The sequence below is a fragment of the Dipodomys ordii genome, unplaced genomic scaffold (genome assembly GCF_000151885.1).
Source record: "Dipodomys ordii isolate 6190 unplaced genomic scaffold, Dord_2.0 Scaffold67, whole genome shotgun sequence".
Classification (NCBI taxonomy): Eukaryota; Metazoa; Chordata; class Mammalia; order Rodentia; family Heteromyidae; genus Dipodomys; species Dipodomys ordii.
This window is the reverse complement of record NW_012267283.1, coordinates 9,709,705-9,730,729: the sequence shown is the minus strand read 5'-3', so window position 1 is coordinate 9,730,729 and position 21,025 is coordinate 9,709,705.

The following is a 21,025-nucleotide window of genomic DNA, read 5'->3' as shown; positions in this document are numbered from 1 at the left end:
TTATCATAGCTAAGATATGGAACCAACCCAGATGAATGGATCAAGAAAATGTAGTATATATACACAATGGAATTCTATGCCTCCATCAGAAAGAATGACATTGCCCCATTTGTTAGAAAATGGAAAGACTTGGAAAAAATTATATTAAGTGAAGTAAGCCAGGCCCAACGAAACATAGGCCCCATGGTTTCCCTTATTTGCAATAAGTAGTATATGTCTGAGACAAGCAGAAAAGTTCAGATAAGATGATATTAGGCAAAATGAGCCCCAAGGTAAGTATATAAATGTTTTTTCTTTCATGTGATTGTTTCTAACGTATTTATAAGATGATTTTTTTTGTTGCTTTGTATGTCCCTCCCCCACAGTATAACCCCTGCTTTCACTGTATTTGATGTTGGTATAATTTGTGGAGGGGAAAGAAAAAAAAATCGTTTAAATAGGGATACAGGTGGACTCATTGCAACAATGAGATGTCTACGAGTCGTTATGTTGAAAAACGAACTTTACAACTTTGGGGGGTGGGGAGGAGATGGGAAGGGATAGGAAGGGAAAACAAAGGAGGAGGTAACAATGCTCGATAAGAAATGTACTCATTATCTTGCCCATGTAATTGTAACTCCTCTGTACAGTATTTTCATAATTAAAGAAAGAAATGTTAGCACAGAATTCTCAGTCTAGAGAAATTACACTCAGGAATGGAGGTGAAGTTAAAATTTTCTAGCTGAGAAATGAACCCCAAGATAGGGACACAAGTGGTTTTTTTCTTCCTTGCTATTGTTTCTAATGTATTTATACTATGTGATTTTTTTGTTGCTTTGTATGTCCCTCCCCCATGGTATAACCCCTGTTTCCACTGTATTTGATGTTAGTATAATTTGGGGAGGGGAAGGGAATAAACAAAATGTTTAAATAGGGATACAGGTTGACCCATTGCAACAATGAGATGTACAAGACACTATGTTGTAAAACATACTTTACAATTTAGGTAGGGGGAAGTGGTGGGGGGTGTAGTTGAGGAGGTGGGAGGGATGGTATGGTAGGGGAAAAACAAAGGAGGCGGCAACAATGCTGGATAAGAAATGTACTCATTACCTCACTCATATAACTGTAACCCCTCTGTACAATATTTTCACAATAAACAACTTATTTTTTAAAAAAAGATATATCCTTAAAAGGTATACTTCTAGTTACTCACTCCACCTACGTCTTACCCCTTAAAGTTTTCATATTCTCAATATCCCATTAAACTATCAGCCTATCAGTTGGCCCTCATGACATTAAAACTCTCATAATACACTCCTCCAAAGCCCCACCTCTGAACATTGCTGGTTTGGGTACCCCATCTTCTATTCATGAGCTTTGGGGACACATATCCAAGCTATAAAATGATATTCAGAAATATTTATTGAATGGACTATAAATACCAGTGTCTGCTTATCACCCTTTAAGTCACCAATCCTCCAAGGCCCTGGTCTATGGCTGGCTTTATCATCTCAGGGTGTTTCAGGGTTCCTCTGACTAAACTGTGTGCACATGAGGAAAAGTCTATACCTTCTGTTCCTCTTCTGTCCCTTGATTTGAATATACACAAGTAGTGTCCACCATAATATTTCTCCCCCAAAGACCATTTCATCTCATAAAAACATATTACATCTACAACATATCCAAAGAGGCATAATATGAGTTGGTTAATGATACTTTTAGCAGAAAGGAAGACTTGAGATTTTTCCCCAGAGTTCAGTCCCTTGTATCAAAACTTCTTTTACATAATTTAATTTTTAAAATTGATATAATTAAGTAAGAAGGGAAAAGTTAACTAAAAAATGGATCTTGAGTTGAGATCTGGTATTCTTTTCATTTATTTGGTTTTTTAAAATATATATTTGTGCCAACTCTGGGGTTTGAACTCAGCCTGGATGCTGTCCCTCCATTTTTTCGCTCAAGGCTAGTATTCTACAACTAGAGCCACAGCTCTACTTCCCACAGTGTATTTTTAAATTGTACATATTTCTAGGATACAGCTTGATATTTCAACACACTGTATGTTGCTGAAAAAGGGTAGTCTTTCCATCTCTGTAACTTCTCTTTACATTTAAAAGTTTCCAGTTCCTCCCTTCTTGTTCTTCATAAAACATAAAATAGGTTATTGTGAACTACAGTCCTTTGCTGTACCACAGAAAACTGAAATTTGCTCCTTCACTAAAATGTGTTTTGGCACCTAGTATGTAAATTACCTGTTAGTAAGGAAACTGTATGTATGACCCTCATCCTATCCAGCCTCTAATAATCATTAAACTACTCTTGGATAGGTTTTTTTTTTCAGCTTTCACATATGAAAAAGAACATGTGGTATCTGACTTTCTGTGTCTGGCTTATTTACTTAACACTATATCCTCCAGTTCTATTTATTTTATTGCAAATGATAGAATATCATTCTCTTTATGACTGAATAATAATCCTTTGTGTATATATGCCACGGTTTCTTTATTCATCCATTAATGGTTAACACCATATCTTGGATATTGTCAGCAGTGCTAGAATAAATATAGAATTGTAGGTATCACTCTGATGTGTTTATTTCATTTCCTTTGGCCATATATTCAGTAGTGGGACTATTGGATCATATGGTACATCTATTTTTAGTTTTGTGAGGCTCTTCCATACTGTTCTCCATAATGGTTATACTAATTTACATTCTCACCAACAGTACATAAGAGCTCCTCTTATCCACACCCTCACAGCTCAATTTCTTCTCCATTCCTTCTTCACTTATCCTCCTATTTCCCCTTCATAATCAACTTAAAGTGAATATATGTTTATATGTATTATATCATGTATATGTATGTCTATGTATATCTATCTATCTATTAAAAAGCTACATATTAGCTATACAAGAGCTTTAAAAGTCTCATAGCCATAGCAATATATGTATCAAAATGTACAATGTGATCTTTCTTCCTTTGCACTCTTGAGAAGTCATCAAAGCAGGATAATTTTAGCTACAAGGAGTAAGGCATTCTGAACAAGGAAGGAACGTCATCCTCCAGTCTATGGTGTTTCTTGTTCCAGTAATTCCATATTAATCCTACCCACTCCCCCTCAAAAAAATTAAGAGGAAGTTAAAAAGAGAACAGTGTCCACAGTGAAGTGCCAAGGAATATAAGCCACTATTAAGAGAATTGAGTTTTGTGTAGAAGACAGATAAGATGACAAGGTCTTGAAAGTTATTGACGGTTCGGAGCTTTATCTCCAAGGGATCTGGAAAGTGGGTTTGGGGGAGAAAAGCAACATAGTGTTGATGTGAGATTTTTGGAGTCTCACAGTGATGAAAATACAGTGTACAGGGCAAGTAGGAAGTAGGAAACACAAGAGGTGACTAAAAAAATACAAACTCTATGAGTCTACAGTCAAACTTCCATTGTGTAGAGGTCTTAGTCAGACATGGAATGCCCCAGGAGGCCATGAGCAGGCTGCCATTTGAAGTCTATGGGTAGAAAACCAGTTGGCAAGGATTTTGAAGAGGGCTTGCCATCTAAGTGTCACCTCTGACATTGACTTTCCATGAGCATTGCCTAGAATACCCTCTCTCCTTGAGGCAGTCTAATGACTCCAAAACCACACCCTTTAGCTATTTATTATTATAACAGCCTAATGTACATTCACGTTAGAAATTAGTGAAATACATAAGCAAAATGAACAGAAATAAAAATAACATCCCACTATCTAGAGATAGTCAATAATAAGACCTTAACACACATCTTTCCATATTCGTTTGCTGATAGGAAACATATACTTTTTCTTACCTTAACTAACCAAGATTACTATCTTCCTGATATTCTATAAATTTCTCTTAAAATACAATATTTAAAGGAGAAAAAGTTGGAAAGAGCAAGTAAAGGGGTGACACTGTTCAAAAAGAAATATACTCATTGCCTGATTTATATAATTGTCACCCCTCTGTTCATTCACCTTTGTAATAACAATAAAAGATAAAGTAAAGATAAAATATAAAATGATATAATATATAACAAATATATTCCCTTGTCAATTTGTATTTTTGCCAGAATCTCTATACCCACCTTGAAGTAATGAGTAATGTACTTTAAGAAAGATATGCATAGTATGAAATTATTTAAAATATAGGAAAGTATCTTTCTCTTTGAGTGTCTCCCTGCAGCTCTAAGGGGGTATTTTGAACTGTATCCCCTTGTAAGACTTCACAGTCCTCCCCTGGTTTCAGCAGCTTCCCTCCAACATCATAATGAACTACACCCCCACATCAAGTGGCAGGTGTGTAATCAGAAAAGGGTAAAGGAATGTCTGTCATCCTAATTGAGCCTCAGAGGTCTCATCACATCTTTCTCTTGTTACCTCTGGGCATCTTGTGATAGTACAGCAATCCTTCATCCTAGGAGCTCTTTAAAGTCTCCAAGTGGCTTTGAGGTCTTTATCCATCATCTTATCACAACAGTCCTCAGTATGCCTTCAGCTACAGCATCCAGAGATTCACTCAACAACAAATATTTATTATCTCTTTTGCCAAATACCATACTTGACATTTGTGATAAAGCAATGGATAAATGAGGAAAGCCCTCTGCCCTCATGAAGCTTTCATTCCTATTGAAGGACATGGACAATAATGAATGACATAAGACAATGACGGGTATTGTAGAGGGAAGGGATAAGAAGGAGGACAGGAAAGTGGCATGAAAGAGTAATGAGGATTGTGGCTTCAAATAGTACAATCAAGAAAGTTCCTCCATAGAAAGGTTGGCTTTAGGGCTAAGACCTGAAGAAGGAAAAGAAGTGAACCTTATGGCTACTAGGTAAAGAGAATTCCAGGTAATGGTCCCAAGGCAGGAAAGTACCTAGGCATGCTCTGTGTAGAGTATGGAGGTTGATATGGAAGCAACAGAATAAGGAGAAAAGCAGTGGAAGATGGGGTCAGATCAGAAAGGCAGCTGGAAGCAAGATCACACAGGAGTTTGTATCATGGAAAGTCTTGAATTGTTCTCTGAAGGAGACAGAACACATTGGTATTCATCAATTGAGCATAAGCGTGATACCAGATGAGGAAGTTTTTGGAAGGGCAAAGGTAGAAACAGAAAACCAATCAGGAAGCTGAAATATTCAGAAGACAGTACAAACCCAATGTGTAGCTGTGTAAGTGGCAAGAAACAGCGAAACTCTTGCCTAGATTTTGAAGATGTGACCTCAGATATGGCAATAGCTTTGATATGAGATGTAAAAAAATACATATATAAGTATATATACATATATGTAATATCATCCAAATGTTGGGCCATATATGCCCTACAGTAGAGAAATGGATCCAAACATGTGGTACCTATATACAGTGGAATTTTATATAGCCACTAGAAAGAATAATATGTCGTTTTCAGGGAAATGGATGGGCCTAGAACAAACCATGTTAAGGGAGATAGGCCAGGCTTAGAGACACAAACAGCAGGTGTTTTCTCTCATATGCAGAAGTTAGGTCTAAAATACACTGGAACATAATCCATCATACAGGATTCTAGACATTCACACAGCAAAAGGAGGATACTCTTAGGGAGGGAACACAAACGTGCAATGCCTAGGTGCACCAGCTCAAATAAAATAATATTTATCAAAATTAATTCTAGGAAATGGAAAAAAGAGGTTTTTTTTCTTTGTTGCTGTTTTTCTTATTTTTCTTTTTGTTTGTTCAGTTATCTGTCTTTGAAAGGGTGAGGGGCACAGAAATGGAAGGACAAAGGGTGAACAAATGCAGCAATGGTATTCACTAGACAGACACTACGTTGAAAAGGAACTATGCAACTTGTGGGTGGGGACAGGAGGGCAAAACTGGGTGAGATGAGGGGAGGGGTGACATTGTTCTAAAAGAAATTTATTCATAACCTGACTTAATGGACTTAACTGTAACCCCTATGTATATCACCTAAATAATAACATGTATGTATGTATATATGTACGTACGTACAATGTTGGGCCACTATCAATTGAGTAAAAAGTCAACCCAAAGAATGGGAGAAAATATTTCAAGTCATAAAACTGATGAAGTTGAGATCCAGAATACACAGAAAATTCCTTAACTCAATAACAAACAAAAGTAACTTAATTTGAAAATAGACAACAAACTAGAATAGATATTTCTCAAATAAAGATTTATGAATGACCAGTAAACACATAAAAAGACTTTCAATTTCATTAATCACCAGAGAAATTCAAGTCAAAACTACGATAGTGTAACACCCTCAATCATTAAAAAAAAAATCTAGGTTCAGATTGAGGCCTGCTGTGTGGATTTAAATAAGGTCCTAATTCTCCTTAAATCTTAATATAAATTTAATGATCTATAAGTGAGACAAATAATATCTGCTTTCAAGATTGTTGTATAGTTTGAATACAATAATACGTACTTGATTACCTAGAACACAGACTGTAGATGTTGAAGAGAAGCATGTGAATAATTGCATATATAACTAAGTTGCTTAATAATTTAACACAAATTATTAGGTGTTACTATAGGGAAAACTGGGCAACTGGAGATCAGCTACAATCATATTCTTTTTAAAATTATAATTTATTGTCTTTAGTTATACAAAGGAGTTACAATTCATCATGTCAGTTTATTGGTACAATGCATCTTGGTCAATGTCACACCTTCATCATTCCCCTCCATCTCTCCCAATGCAGTCATATTCTTATGCATTCTCCAACTTTTCCTCTCACATTTTTTGATCCATTCATTTATTGAAAGACATCTGGGATGTTTTCATAACTTGGCTATGGTGAATAGCCAACAAAGAACATGATTGTACAAGTAGCTTTAGTGTATCCTTGCTTCTAATCTTTTGGATAAATGCCCAAGAGTACGTTTGCTGGATCATAGGGTAATCCTGTGTTTAGTTTTTTGAGTAATCTCCAAGCTGCTTTCTAGAGAAGTTACTTGAATCTACATTCCCACCAACACTGCATTAGAATTTTCCTCCCCACCTCCTGCATATCTGTGTCAGCATCTGTTGTTGTTTGTATTTTTGATGAAGGCCATTTTAACTGGGGTGGGATAGAATCTCAGTGTTGTTTTGATGTTCATTTCCTTTATGGTCGGAGATGTTGAGCATTTCTTCATGTGTGTATTGGCCATTTCTGAGAAGTTTTTCTATTTACCCCTTTGTCCATTTATTAATTGGGTTATTAATTCTTTGAGGATTCAGTTTCTTGTGCTTTTTGCATATTTTAGATATTAAGACATCTGTCAAAGATCATCTCTTATTCTGTAGGCTCTTTTTTAGCTTCTTAACTATGTCCTTTGCTGTGCAGAAACAGTTTAGCTTGATGTTAACCCCATGTTCTTATTATCAATCCAGCATACCTCAGAATGTGGCCTCATTCAAGCCCCAGGAAAGCCAAGAAAGAAAATCTACCTATTTTAGTGCCCTCAGACTAGAAACAGAGAGAGCTAGCTCTGGATTTTTTTTCCTGGTTCTTTATCTCTACAGGCCTTTTCCAAAAACCTGTCTACCCATTAGAGCTTTCCCTCAGCCTGGCCCATGGATTTTGTCAACTCGAATGACCTCACCCCAGCCCCAGTGACCTTGTATAAGAATAAAATGAGACAAAGCGAGACCTAAATTATTACCTCCTAGGAGATTCACCGGGACAGTGTGAGTACATGCACATGCAATTGCATCATGTGTACTTAAGAACTAAGAAAAGCTTCCACTTCTAAATAAGTTGTCTTACTCCTTCAAAAAGAACAGTGCTTATTGAGATAAATGAAAAGAGGGTGGTTGTTTAAATCAGTATGACTAATGTTTAAAAAAAAACAGCTGGTAAGGAATACGAGGTAATCACATACACAGGAGCCACCAACGGGGAACATTGCACTGCTGAACCTACCATAATTTAGTTCCTCCTTCTCCCCACCCCGCTCCCACCCCAGATCCCCATGCAGTTGCTCCTTTGCTCAGCTGTGATCTGGGGCTCTGCATGTTACAGACCATCAGGAAAAGCAAGATGATTCATCATTTTCTGCTTGTGTTGTTTTAACTTAGTCATTTGGGGGCAGATCTTCGGAGACATTCACAATAGTCTGAGACTAGATTGATTTTCTTCTGTAAAGAACTGCCAGAATTTCCACCATTTCACATAAACATGCATCAAAACCTTAGAACCAGGAGGGAACTTGGAGGTCCTCTAGAACAATCACTTGTCCTCAACAGGCAATTCCTGGATGCCATCTACCCCCTCCTTGAATTCTTCCGGGTAAAAAGCTCACTACTCATCACAGAGAACATTTTGCTTTTACAGGTAGCTCTAATTGTTAGGATATTTTTCTTTGATACAATCTGATAGGCTCAGTCACTCCTTGGTTATGATTAATCTAGGAGGAAATTATTTCCTTAGCTATAGAATAAGTATTCACAACTTCCCCAAATGTTCCTTTAAACTTCCTAGCATCCCAGACATGGTCTTCTGAATAAGTGTCTTGGAATAAGTATTGTTTTTTGAATAGCTATCTTTCTTTGGGAAATGGCATTAAAATGTAACATAAGGCTCCAGCCGTGAGCTGGCCAGGGCAGCATACAACACACCCTGTAGTTCCTTCCACAGCTGCAACCTCAGCTTACCATCAGGGTTGACAGTCACAGAAGCTACAGGTGATCTTTGCAAATAATCTACTTTGCTTCTAGGCTGCCCCTGGCTCTACCACTCAAGCATTACTTTTGTTTGGTTTTTAACCTAAATGGACAATGTTGCATAACTATCGCTACTACATTTTATCTTGCAAGCTTCAAATCAATATATAAGTCATTGAGACCATTTAACTATTATCATCTTCTGTCCCTCTCCAAATTCTCATTGTCCAAAAATGTGAGCAGGGTTTCCAATAGCTTTACCTTTACTGGAAATCTTAGGTATCCGAGATATTACACCAGAGTTGCCTTATCTTGATGTCACCTTCGAGACACCTAGCCCCCAACTGCTCATAGAATTGATTTGCACCATAATGCTCTAGCCTCCAAGAAGGTAGATACTTCATCAAACATGTACTTGAAACTTACCATTGCACTAAACAGATGGTTTACTATATGACATATGTCCTCTTTACAAGTACCCAACAGAAACTTCTCTGCTCTCAGTGCTGGTTTTTCTTTCATATAGACACTTTTATTTATAACATTTCCTCTTTGCTTAGGGTATCTGGAAGCCCACAAGAAAGTTAGTAAGCCACTTTCAGGAAGTGTTGAGATGATAATAGACTATCATGACATACTTTATGGACCAGCCATCTACTCGGGTTCATCTTGTTCCTTAACCTTCTTTTACCTGTATTCTAATTTTTCCCTTATCTTGTTGACATATATATGTATATACATATATATATATATATATATATATAAAGACACTAAAAATTTTTAGAGCAAAGATCTAAGTGGAAGATGGGTAAATAATCCACACTGTTTTTCTAAGCATTGTATTCACAAGGACCTTACAAGATTTTATTATAAGTGTTGCTGTATCAAAAGGCACTATTTTCAAAATCTATGTGATCTGTGGGATTTAGAATCACTTTTAAAAAAGAATAAAAAGGAAATTTCCTGGTCTTATTGAAATCACATCAGATCTCAATAATAACTGCTTTCTTTTTTTACACATTTTCAATTCATAAGCACAGTTGCAATTTTTAGAATTTCCCCAGCGATGGATACCAACCTGGCTACTCCATCATTTAGTAGAGTGGTGGACGGGGTATATGTTTTGTTCTTCCTTTAGAAATTTGGAGCATTTGCTCATTTCACGTGTCTGGAATCCCACCTATTCTTCATGTCTAACAAGAGCTTGCCAATAATAACTGAATTCCTAAGCATAAATTCTCTTAATTCTTGGGCAATTAATAAATACAGTGAACTTTATATTGAAGCCCAAGAAAAACTGGGCATCATTCTTTTGAGAAAAAGGTTGAAAGACTGTTACAAGCTGTTATAGTGGTTAAATTACAATAATTAGTATTTTGTACAAATCCTTTTATCCCAAATAAAGGCCTCAAAAGACAGGAGTAAAAGAAGTCAGAGAATTAAAAATTTTGGAGTACCCACTAGGCAATAGGAGCCACACTGAGTACTTCAAATGCCTTATTTCACTCTCAAAAATCTTGTGAAACAGGTATTACACATCCTTCAAGTGAGAAAATTAATATTTAGCTCTCCTAGATTGTAAAGGTAAGTTGCAATATTAAACCCAAAGCTTATGTTCGCCACCCCATATCGAACATGTGTAATTGGAAGGAGTAACATAAGAAGGCAAGTCAGTTTAAACTTTTATCTGACTAGCAAGTAACAGTCATAAAATTTGTACTTGACTTAGTACTCGTGATCTTTCAACACAAAAATCAACCCTAGAACTGAGAAAACAACATGAAAGCATTGTGCTTTCCTAAAAACAAGCAAATTGGAGAGGGTAACCAACATTATTTACCAAAGTACTAAGAGCTAGCAAAGCGAGTCATACAAATTGCTCAGGGAGAAGCTCATAACTTAGGCCATCAGATACACACATGAGAAAATATGACAATATCCTTGAAGCAGAGTGAAGGGGAAAGAAAAACAATCAAAAGTTAGATCAAGCAATAACAGATGATAGTCAAAGTTAATGAAATGTGTCTATATTTAACTGCTTATACTTCTTCAAATTTAATTTCAGCTCAAGCAGAAAATAACAGCAGTTAACATATAAAGAAAAGTCTTACTCGGGAGGGAGGGGGTAGATTTCAGGTATCCTTCTTTCTGTGAGTATTTCAAGGATAGTACTGCCAGGCTTAACCCAGAAGTGAATTTTGGGCCCTCAGTTTGGTACAGCTTGTTGCTCTGATCATGTAACAAAGAAAAGATGGCCTCTAAAATTCAGACTTGTAAATAATAACCCATTGTATAACCTAAAGAACTAAACCATCACAAGAAAAAATGCACATAGATTGCTGATAAGAATAGGGTGGCTGTTATCACAGGTATGTTTACATATATTACAATGAACCCTTCTGTATAATTAATATACACTTAAAAAAAATAGTGCAGTTATCAAATCCCTGTCAGGTATTAGTATTTCCCAAGCTCATTTAAGGCTTTCTCCTTTCCCTGCTTTTGTCAACTAGGAGCCCCTAGTCTAAGAGATGGTGATGCCCACTTTTAGGATATTCCCAACATAATCCTCTCTGGAAACCTGTTCATAGCCACACCTAGCATGATGCTTTTCTTTTTTTTTTTTTGGTCCGGTCGTGGGGCCTGAACTCTGGGCCTGGGCGCTGTCCCTCAGCTCTTCAGCTCAAGGCTAGCGCTCTACCACTTGAGCCACAGCGCCACTTCCGGCTTTTTTCTTTTTGCTTATGTGGTGCTGAGGAATCAAACCCAGGGCAAGCGCTCTACCACTGAGCCACCTTCCCAGCCCCAGCATGATGCTTTTCTAATCTCCTCAGAGCTTCTCATTGTAATTAATTTAATGGGCAAGAGTAACCACCACAGAGAACAATCACAATGGTAATAATAATAGCTAGCACTTTGGCAAGACAACATACCAGGGAACCTATGCTTGCCTATGAACCCATCCAACAATCCTAATAAGCTTCAGAGGTACATATGATGTTTATCTCTACTTTTTAGATGGAAAAACTGAGGCCTATAAAAATGAAGTGACCAACCCAAAAGCTCACAGCTCATAGGTTGGAAGACTCAGGATTTAAACCTAAGTTATCTGACTCTGGAATCCAGGGACTTAACCATCACCACCTTGGTAGGTATTGGAGAGCAAGTGAGGTGCCTAAGACAATGTCAGTGGAAATGGAAGGGGTCATCCACATGTTTGTGGAGGTCTTATTCATAAAGGACAGGACAATACCACAGCAGGAGCCATATGGTTATAACAAACCTAAACAGCCACCTTACAGGATGAGAGAGACATCTTGGAAGAGTATAGTTAACCTTAAAAGGTGGGCTTTTACGCAACGATATTTTTATAACCTGAAGATAAATGATATCTGGGGGAAAGTTGAATGGGAGAGTGGCTGCAGGTCAGGGCCAAGCAGGAATCTGAAGGCTGGGACGCCAAGAGCCATTGTCTAATACCTGAGTCTGGCTGAGGCTCAAAAAAATGAAAAATTCAAAAACAGAATCTAGGTCTCCAAGGCCCAGCCCATGTGGCATGCATCCTCTTGAGAGAGGCCCCTGGATTTCAGAAGTCTAGAAATGTGTGTAGAGAAATAAGGCAAAACACAGCAGGTGATGCCAGCTGGAACCTTCTCTGTTTTATTCATGCCTCGTTGGCAGACGGCTGGTTCCCAGGAGGTGGCTGAATCTCACAAGGTTCAGATGTTAGAGGAAACAAATAACTAATTGTGCTGAACCTCAGCTCAGATTCATTCTGGGGTGTGGACAAGCGTTTGTGTCTCCAGAGACTTCAGTGAAGTGGAAAGTGTGTATTAGCCAGCTTGGTGATCTGAATTGAGCAGAATAATTGAATAGTTGCCAAATATGTGGGTGACTAGATGTCCTGTGTGGGCCAGGACAGTCCTGAGAAATCATGGCCATTGTCATTTGTGGCCTACACTTGAAAGGTAAGACATTGTCCCTGTTCCCCCTGGTAACACAGTAACCATCTCTCTACTCTTAAGTTTGATCAAAACCTATGTGAGTTTTCATCTGTATCCCTCTACCTAGATGAGTAACGAGTCTTCTCTCTGCTGTGTCAAAGAATACTTCGTTTTTATCATCAAGCCCTACCCCTCCACTCTGCTTCCAACTCTGAAGCCCAAATTAGGAACTGCTTCTAACTGTTCTCCTATCTGCAGGAAGAGAGCTTCTGCTCAGAGGAGAATAGACAAGGGAAAGATAGTGCACAGGCTTGCCTTTGCCTCCCAGTCACTCTCTGATCATAGAAGATGTAGGCATCACTTCACATCATAGAAATCCATGGTGGAATTAAAATGACCTAAATTCTCAGGTAAGGATCTAGTTCATTTGACTGTGGGAGAAAGTGGCTCTTGTCTTAACATTAAAAGCACAGTATATTTTAACAGGGAGAGAAAATAGTGGTTTCTGATGGAAATATTTCCTTTGGTAATAAGATGTAATACCAATAAGAAGGAAAAAATAACAGTCAGGATGTAGTATTCACAGAGTCTATAAATAAAAAGATCAGAAGGTAGTTTTCACTTCAGGATTGTATGTACAGGCATGGAAGGCAAAATCAAGAGGGTGGGTGTGACATGACAGTGGAGAGTTGGAAGAGAAGACTAGGCAAGGAATCTTAGGAAATACCCAAGTCTAAGAGAGAGGTATGACTGGAGCCAGTAACATGGGTTAGGAACAGTAGTCAGAAGGGTCAGATATAGCAATAAGAGAACAAAGATGAACTCCTGAACAGGAAAAGAATCAAGACTGAGGACACACACACTAGAACTTGACAATGAGTAGCCTTCATAAGAGTAGTTTCAGTCACAGTGAGTGTAGAAATTGGATGCCACTGGATAAAGACATGAAAGGAAGAGGAAGGAAAAGGATGCTGGGGGCTCTTCCTTTTCAGCAAGTGGAATGAGCACAAGATGCCATCTCAAGTGACCTAGTCAATGGATGAAGAAAAAGATTTTCCTCTTAGCAATGTCTAGGATCTGTGCTCATCAGCTAAATCAAGTGATTTCTGGTTCTTCGGGTGTTCACAAGTGCAGTGACAACCAAGTGCCAACAAGGGCAAATTATTCAATGGCCTAACATCTTGATGGACATGATATGCTATGATTTTAGTAGGTATAGTATGCTCTGATCAAAATGTAATTTCCTGTCATTAAAATCTGTAACAGCCAGGTACCAGTGGCTCATGCCCGTAATCCTACCTACTCAGGAGGCTGAGATCTGAGGATCCTGGTTTAAAACCAGCCTGGGCAAGAAGTCTGTGAGACTCTTATCTCCATTTAACCACCAGAAAACCGGAAGTTGAGGTATGGCTCAAAGTGGTGGAGAACTAGCCTTCAGCAGGGCGGGAAAAAAGCTCTGAGTTCAAGCTACCCATGACTGACAAAAAGAAAAAACAGTAACAATTATTCTTCAAAAACCAACAATGATCATGCTGGCTCACACCTGTCCCACCACTCAGGAGGTTAAGATCTAGAGGATCACTATTCAAAGACAACTCAGGAAGAAAAGTCCTCAAGATTATATCTCTATAACTAACCAACAAAAAGCCAGACTAGAGACATGATGCAAATGGTAGAGCATAAACTAAGCAAGTGGCATCATGAGGTCCAAAGTCCAGAGTTCAAACCCAGTAGCTAAAACAAACAAACAAAAAAGCTAATGAAGAAATTCTATAAACATCTGTTTACAAAATTAAATTTGAAATACCTATACAGAGATAGAAAATAGAAAGAAATATAAATGAGGCTAAATATGGAGGCTCATGGTAATAATATCGGCTACTCACAGCTTACCCAGTCAAAATGTTAGCAAGACTCAACTTCAACAAAATAGCTGAGTGTGGAAGTGTTCACCTACAATCCCAAATACAGGGAGTATGAATAGAAAGACTAGGGTCTGGGCAAAAAATTGTAAACTCTATGTAAAAAATAACTAAAACGCTGGGCATTGGTGGCTCATGCTTGCAATTCTAGCTACTCAAGAGGCTGAGATCTCAGGATTATGATTTCAAGCCAGCTAGAGCAGGAAAGTTCATGAGACTCTTTCTCAAAAAACAACTTCTCAGAAAAAGCCAGAAGTGGCACTGTTGCTCAAGTGGTAGATTGCTAGCCTTAAGTATAAAGAGACTTAAGAACAGCATCCAAGCCCTGACGTCAAACCCCAGGACTGGCAAATAAGAATAATAATAGTAACTAAAGCAAAAAGGCTTAAAGGCATTGCTCAAATGGCAGAATACCTGTCTAGCAAGCAAAAGGCCCTGAGTCCAAACCCCAGTACCACACCCACATAAATGAACAGCAAATAAAGTTTCAGAGTTCATGGGGTTTTGTTTTCTGCAAAATTACCTATTAGTTACTAAATTTTCTTTACACTTTAAACAAATTTACACTACATATCCCAAAGGAATGCTATTTGTCTGCTTAAATATACTTTCATTTGACGTTGTAACTCTTATGAAAATAAAATTATGCTTTTTCATTTAAAATTTTTGTGTTACATTGTTTGGGTATATTTCTCACAAATAGAATTGCATTTCATGGGGCTTAAAAACAAAACAAAAAAAAAAGAAAAAGAAACCAAACATTTGTGGCATCAACAGTGTAGTTTATCTGAATTATTTACAACCACAGCTGACTTAGATCTTTGTTTTCTTACTCTGCTTTTTGTTTTGTGGCTTAAAAAAAAGATTGCAATTATTATTCTACTTGCAGTTTTAGTATGTCTTGGATCCTCAGAAAGATTACATGAAGAATTTTATAAGTATAAAACATTTGCTAAATTCAGATTTGGACATATCATTTGGTTTATATGAGACCAAAGGACAAGACTTTTCTAATACCAACTCTCCTATCATAGGCATTTCCCTTTCAGAGAGGGTGCATGCAGTGTGTATATGCCTGAGTCCTTGCGTATCTGAGCCATCTTTAGTTATTTCAGAAGTTAAAGATGTCTAAGCTGGGTATAAAAGCAAGGAAGTTACAAGATTTGTTCTCAAAGCTCTGCAAATGGTACTGTTTCATTCCAAATTTAAGCTTTCAGAGTAAAAGCCAGAGAACAGCCAGATTTTTGTCATATTTTTAGACACTTTGTTTCTTCTGCTTAGATACTTAAGAAAGTTTTTTTTCTTATGGTTATGAATTAAAATTGTTGCCCAGTAGCAGGTGGGGAGCTTTGTTCATTGATTTCTGTGGAACACAATGATTTTTTTTTAATTTGAGTCTGACTTGCATGAATTTTTCCTATTCTATCTTTAATCATTCCTTTTAGCTCCTTTACTTAAGGATTTTCTTCAGGAATCCCAATCATCCATGTACTTACTCACTGAGCTTTAACATCCATACCCTTTGCTTTCTGTGGTGTTGCCTAATATCCTCCAGGAGAGCCGAAGTTCTCTTGTATAGTAGGTAGTACTCTGTATAGTAGATAGGCACTCTGTTTTCTTCACCCCATGCACAGTGCTTCTACCTGTTTAAACTCATTCCACAAACACGATCTGATTGTCTGCTGCTGTGAACCTGCACACACCTTCAGTGCATGAACCCGCACTGTGCAGTGCACACAAACCTCTAGAATTCCCAGCATGCAGTGTAATCAGGGTTAGTCATTGTGGTTTGTTTTCCAACTCAGCCCGAAGAGCTCTTATCTGCAAGAGCTTTTTTGTCTGAAAATGTAATCTAACTCCACTATTCCTTCCACTCAATCCTGACCTACCATCCAGGGTGTTTCCTTACACTCTCCCTCTGCTCCCCGGATATGGACTGATCGGGCAAGACTTTAAGCCTTATAAACTAAAATGCTCACCTGCACAGATGCTCATCAGGGTTAACTTTGAGTTCCCCAAGCCTGATGATGGACAGAATGTGGAAGTCGCAAGACCTTTCACTCCTCAGTTCAGACGAATTCTTTGCCACGTATTCAGGCACAGGCATGCCAAAAAAGAAAGCTGGAGGGATGTGTTTCAATTTTCCTTTTTTTGTTGTTTTTGGTAATTGTATAGATTCTCCCTCAATATTGAAATCATGCTGGCCATTGCTTTTGTTTTTATTTTGAAATTATGTTTTCCCCTCTTTGTCTCTTTCGGCACTTTAGTAGGAAAGTGAAGAAGGACTTCGTGGGGGACTGCTAGCTAGACACCATTTTTAGCCAGGACTCCTGTAGCTTCCTAATGAATAATTAAAACATGCCTATGGAGGATATCCAGCCACTAAATCAATGCTGGAGATTATTCACTGAGGATGTGAAATCTGGGAACTTCAATATAAAAAAGAGAAAGACATTATTTTTTTTTCAGGAGGGAAATAAAAATGCCTAACAACTAAGATTCCTAATAGAAATGATGACAAAGAACAGTATTCCTAAAATAAAAGGCTTATGGAGCAAGCTCAAGTTGCTCTCTGCAGAATTAAGAGTACCATGCTGCAGATTTAGGAATCATGTCACCAAATCAAGTCCTCGTTAGAATGCAGGCAATAATGTTTTGCAAAAGAGAACATCATGTGGTGGCCTTGCTAATCTTCTGGATGAGGCTCAGTTGGAAGCTGAAAATGCACACAGACATGCCTTGGATGGAAAGGAGCTCTTCACATGACACGGCAGATTTTAGGGCTACTGGGAATTAATATGAGAAATATGATCAAATATAGTGCTGGATATGGACAACCACAACATAGCTGACTATGTCATTTGACATTGAAATCAGATGAACATTTCCAAACTTGGAATAGTTGGAATTAAAAGTCTCCAGGAAATTGGAAATCAGTTGGTGATTTGATGTCTACATGAAGGGAACACACAAGAAACTCTACTACCTGAGGGACATTGCAGTTGAATCTTGTCGTTTTCAAAAAAGAATTTAAGTCAAGTCCTTCAGTTAACAAAAAAAGAACTAAAAATGTGTGTGTGTATGTGTATGTGTATAATGGAATTTTATTCATCCATTGGGAAGAATGATATTCCATCCTTTGCAAATAAATGGATGGAACTGGGAAAAAAAACTATTAAGTAAAATATGTCAGGCCCAGAGACACAAAAGCTGCATGCTTTCTTTCATAGGTGGAAGCTGAAACTGCTTTGTAAATGTACAAGTAAATACATATGGGGGTGTATGCAAGTATATACAAATGTATTCATCAATGTATGGTATTCACTAGGGAGAATTCAAATGGTGTCATTCTTCTGAAAAAAAAATGAACTCATAGTCCAATAAAATGAATACCAGGAAATTGGTACTTGAGAGATGGGGGGAAAAGAGGGTCAAGGTGAGTAAGTAGATGAATGAAGGGAGGAAGGGAGAGAGAGAATTCAGTCATTATATTCAGTGTGCATCCTCTGACACTAAGAAACCTGAAGGGAGGCATCATAGAGAATGATGAAAGGGGTGACATCACTCAAGATGCATTGGACTTAGAAACTGATTGGTGGAGTGGTGACTCCTTTGTACAACTACTGAAAGATAATAAAAATATAATTTAAAAAAACCTAAAGAGATAAGTGGGTAGAAATCTCCGTCTGCAAACTTAAATCTGTTTCCACCAAGAATACAGTGCAGTTCCATAAGAAACATGAGCTCCTGGGGTTTACTGCCCTAAATAGAGGATGTCTTGTCACCTTTCTGAGGTCCGAGTCAATATCCCTAACCTCCTCTAGAGTTAAACATACCAACGTCTTTACCATCCAGATGATGTACAAACACACAAGAAGGAGCTTGTCTCCAGGATCCAAGAAAGGCTAAAGCTTCAGCCTGATTTAAAGTAATTCCCCCAGTAAAAAGGGTATCAGAAAGTAAAATAGGAACAGGGATTTTGTTTTAAAAAAGGATAGAACTGAGTTCTTTGACACTAGAAGTACACAAAATATTTTTAAAACCCAATAACAGGGAAAGCTTTTCTGAACGAGTTTGTCTGTCCTTTCCTGCAGGAGGGGGCTTGCTAATCCTTGGATAAATTTATTTTAGAACCAAAAGATTATTTAGAGATTATGTAGTCCTCCCTGTCACTTGAGGACATGTTGTCTCTAAACGACTAAAAGGCTTGCTGGTCTCATGTGTAAATTCGTTTGGAGAAGTAAAATTAAGTTTCCAAATTCTGGTGTTCATTTGGAGCTTTTTCTCTTCCACATCAATCTCCTTACATATTGTGCAAATTCCAAAGGAGGTAGCATGGTACTCATTTAAATGTATTCAGTACCTCCCATAGGCTGGCTTATATTACTTTTGTGGTCACCTGAAAAACACCAGTTCCTAAGAATAAGAATAAAAGTCAAAGCCAGGCACTGGTAACTCACGCCTGTAATCCTAGCTACTCAGGAGGCTGAGATCTGAGGATTGTGGTTCAAAACCAGGCCTAGCAGGAAAGCCTGTGAGACTCTTATCTCCAATTACCCAACAGAAAACGGGAAGTAGATCTGTGGCTCAAAGTGCTAGTCTTGTGCAGAAAAGCTCAGGGCAGAACCCTGGCCCTGAGTTCAAGCCCCATGACCAAGTAAAAACTAAAAAGTCAGTATTCTGAGTGAGAACCTTCCAACTCCTTTAACCCAAAGAGCATTTACAATTCTGAGAGCAAGATTTAAATGTCCTATTCCTCACCTAACAAGAGATTAAAAGATCCCACCCTAGAATAGATGTTTGTTTAACAAAAAAGATATTGGCTTTTAAGAAAACCCAACTAAAGAACCAGGCTCTTTCTGGGTAGATAGTGAAGTCTGCCCAGGCATGGTCAGGTCCTCTCTGTGATACATATGCCTCACTCAGATTTTGTATTTCAACCAAGGATTTCAGAGAAAAAAAATACTTCTAATTTTAAGACAGAGAACAATAGAAACTAATGTCTTCAGAGAGGTCTTTTTTAAAGCCTACTAGATTTACTAAACAAGAGCAGGATGTGATGAGAAGAAAAGGATATTCTGATCCCCCTGTGGATACCTAAAACTATAGATAATACTGAACCTGGACAGACTATGTGTTCTTCTACACAGATACAATTGTTGAAAAGTTTGTAAGTCAAGGACAATAGCAATTAACAGTGATAACCACTATTAAAATAATACAATTATAACAATATACTACAATAGCAGTTATGTGAATGTGGCTCCTAGCTAGCTAGCTAGCTAGTGAGCTGGCTATCTATTTATCTATCTATCTACCTGTCTGTCTGTCATCCATCTACCTTATTACCTTGTATTCACCCTTTTGTGATAATGTAAGGTGACATAATGCCTTCTGATAGAAGGAAGTGAAGTGAATGACATAGGTACTAGTACATAGTGTTGGGCTACGAAAGAATGGTTACTATAACACAGCACTGTGATGCCACCATAGTCAATCTGCTGACATGGATGGCTTCTATGTTCAAGTGGGTAGCACATGCAACATGAAGACTCCACACCCAGAGATATTCATGTCCCAGGCAGGACCGAACAGGATGGCATAGGATTTCATCATGTTATTCAGAATAGCACACAATTACAAACTTGCCAACTATTTCTGGAATTTAATTATGTTCAGTCTATGGTCGAACATGTATAACTAAAATTATGGAAAGCAAAGCCTTAAACGGGAGGAGAATGCAATATTCGGAGAATATTTTTAAAATATTCATATGCAAAAATAGAAATAAAAAGAAAAAGTAAGCAGAAAAGTTAAAAGATTAAGTTGAAGAAGTCACCCAGAAAAAGATCAAAAACAAAATGTAAGGATATCAATACAGAAAGATCTAACCTTTAATTTGAAGGAATTCCAAAATGAAAGAATAGAGAGTGGACATTGTTGAAGAAATAACACAAACTAATGGCTAAGACGGAAGACAATAGATACCAGGTTGCAAAGGCCTGGAACAGTACAGAAAATGCACCTGGTACCTTAACAAGCCTTAGCCCAAGTGTTAGAAGTCACTTCCACAACTGACCTCTACTAGCCCATGTTGGTGGTCCAGCATAAACAGAAAAGGCCTGGACCCTGACCTAGAGAAAACTACAGGCTAGTGGGGGACCAGCCCTCCCCATGTATCCCCTAAAGAATCCCTCCACAAAAGACACATTTCCCCCCAACTAAAGAGTTTGGCTCCGGGTGGGAAGGTGGCTCAGTGGTAAAGTGCTTGCCTTGCATGCCTGAGGCTCTGGATTCAATTCCTCAGCACCACATAAGCAAAAAAAGAAAAAAGCCGGAAGTGGCGCTGTGCTCAAGTGGTAAGCTGAGAGACAGCGCCCAGACCCAGAGTTCAGGCCCCACGACCGGACCCCCCCCCCAAGAAAAAAGAAGAAGAAAGAAGAAAGAAGAAGAAGAAGAAGAAGAAGAAGAAGAAGAAGAAGAAGAAGAAGAAGAAGAAGAAGAAGAAGAAGAA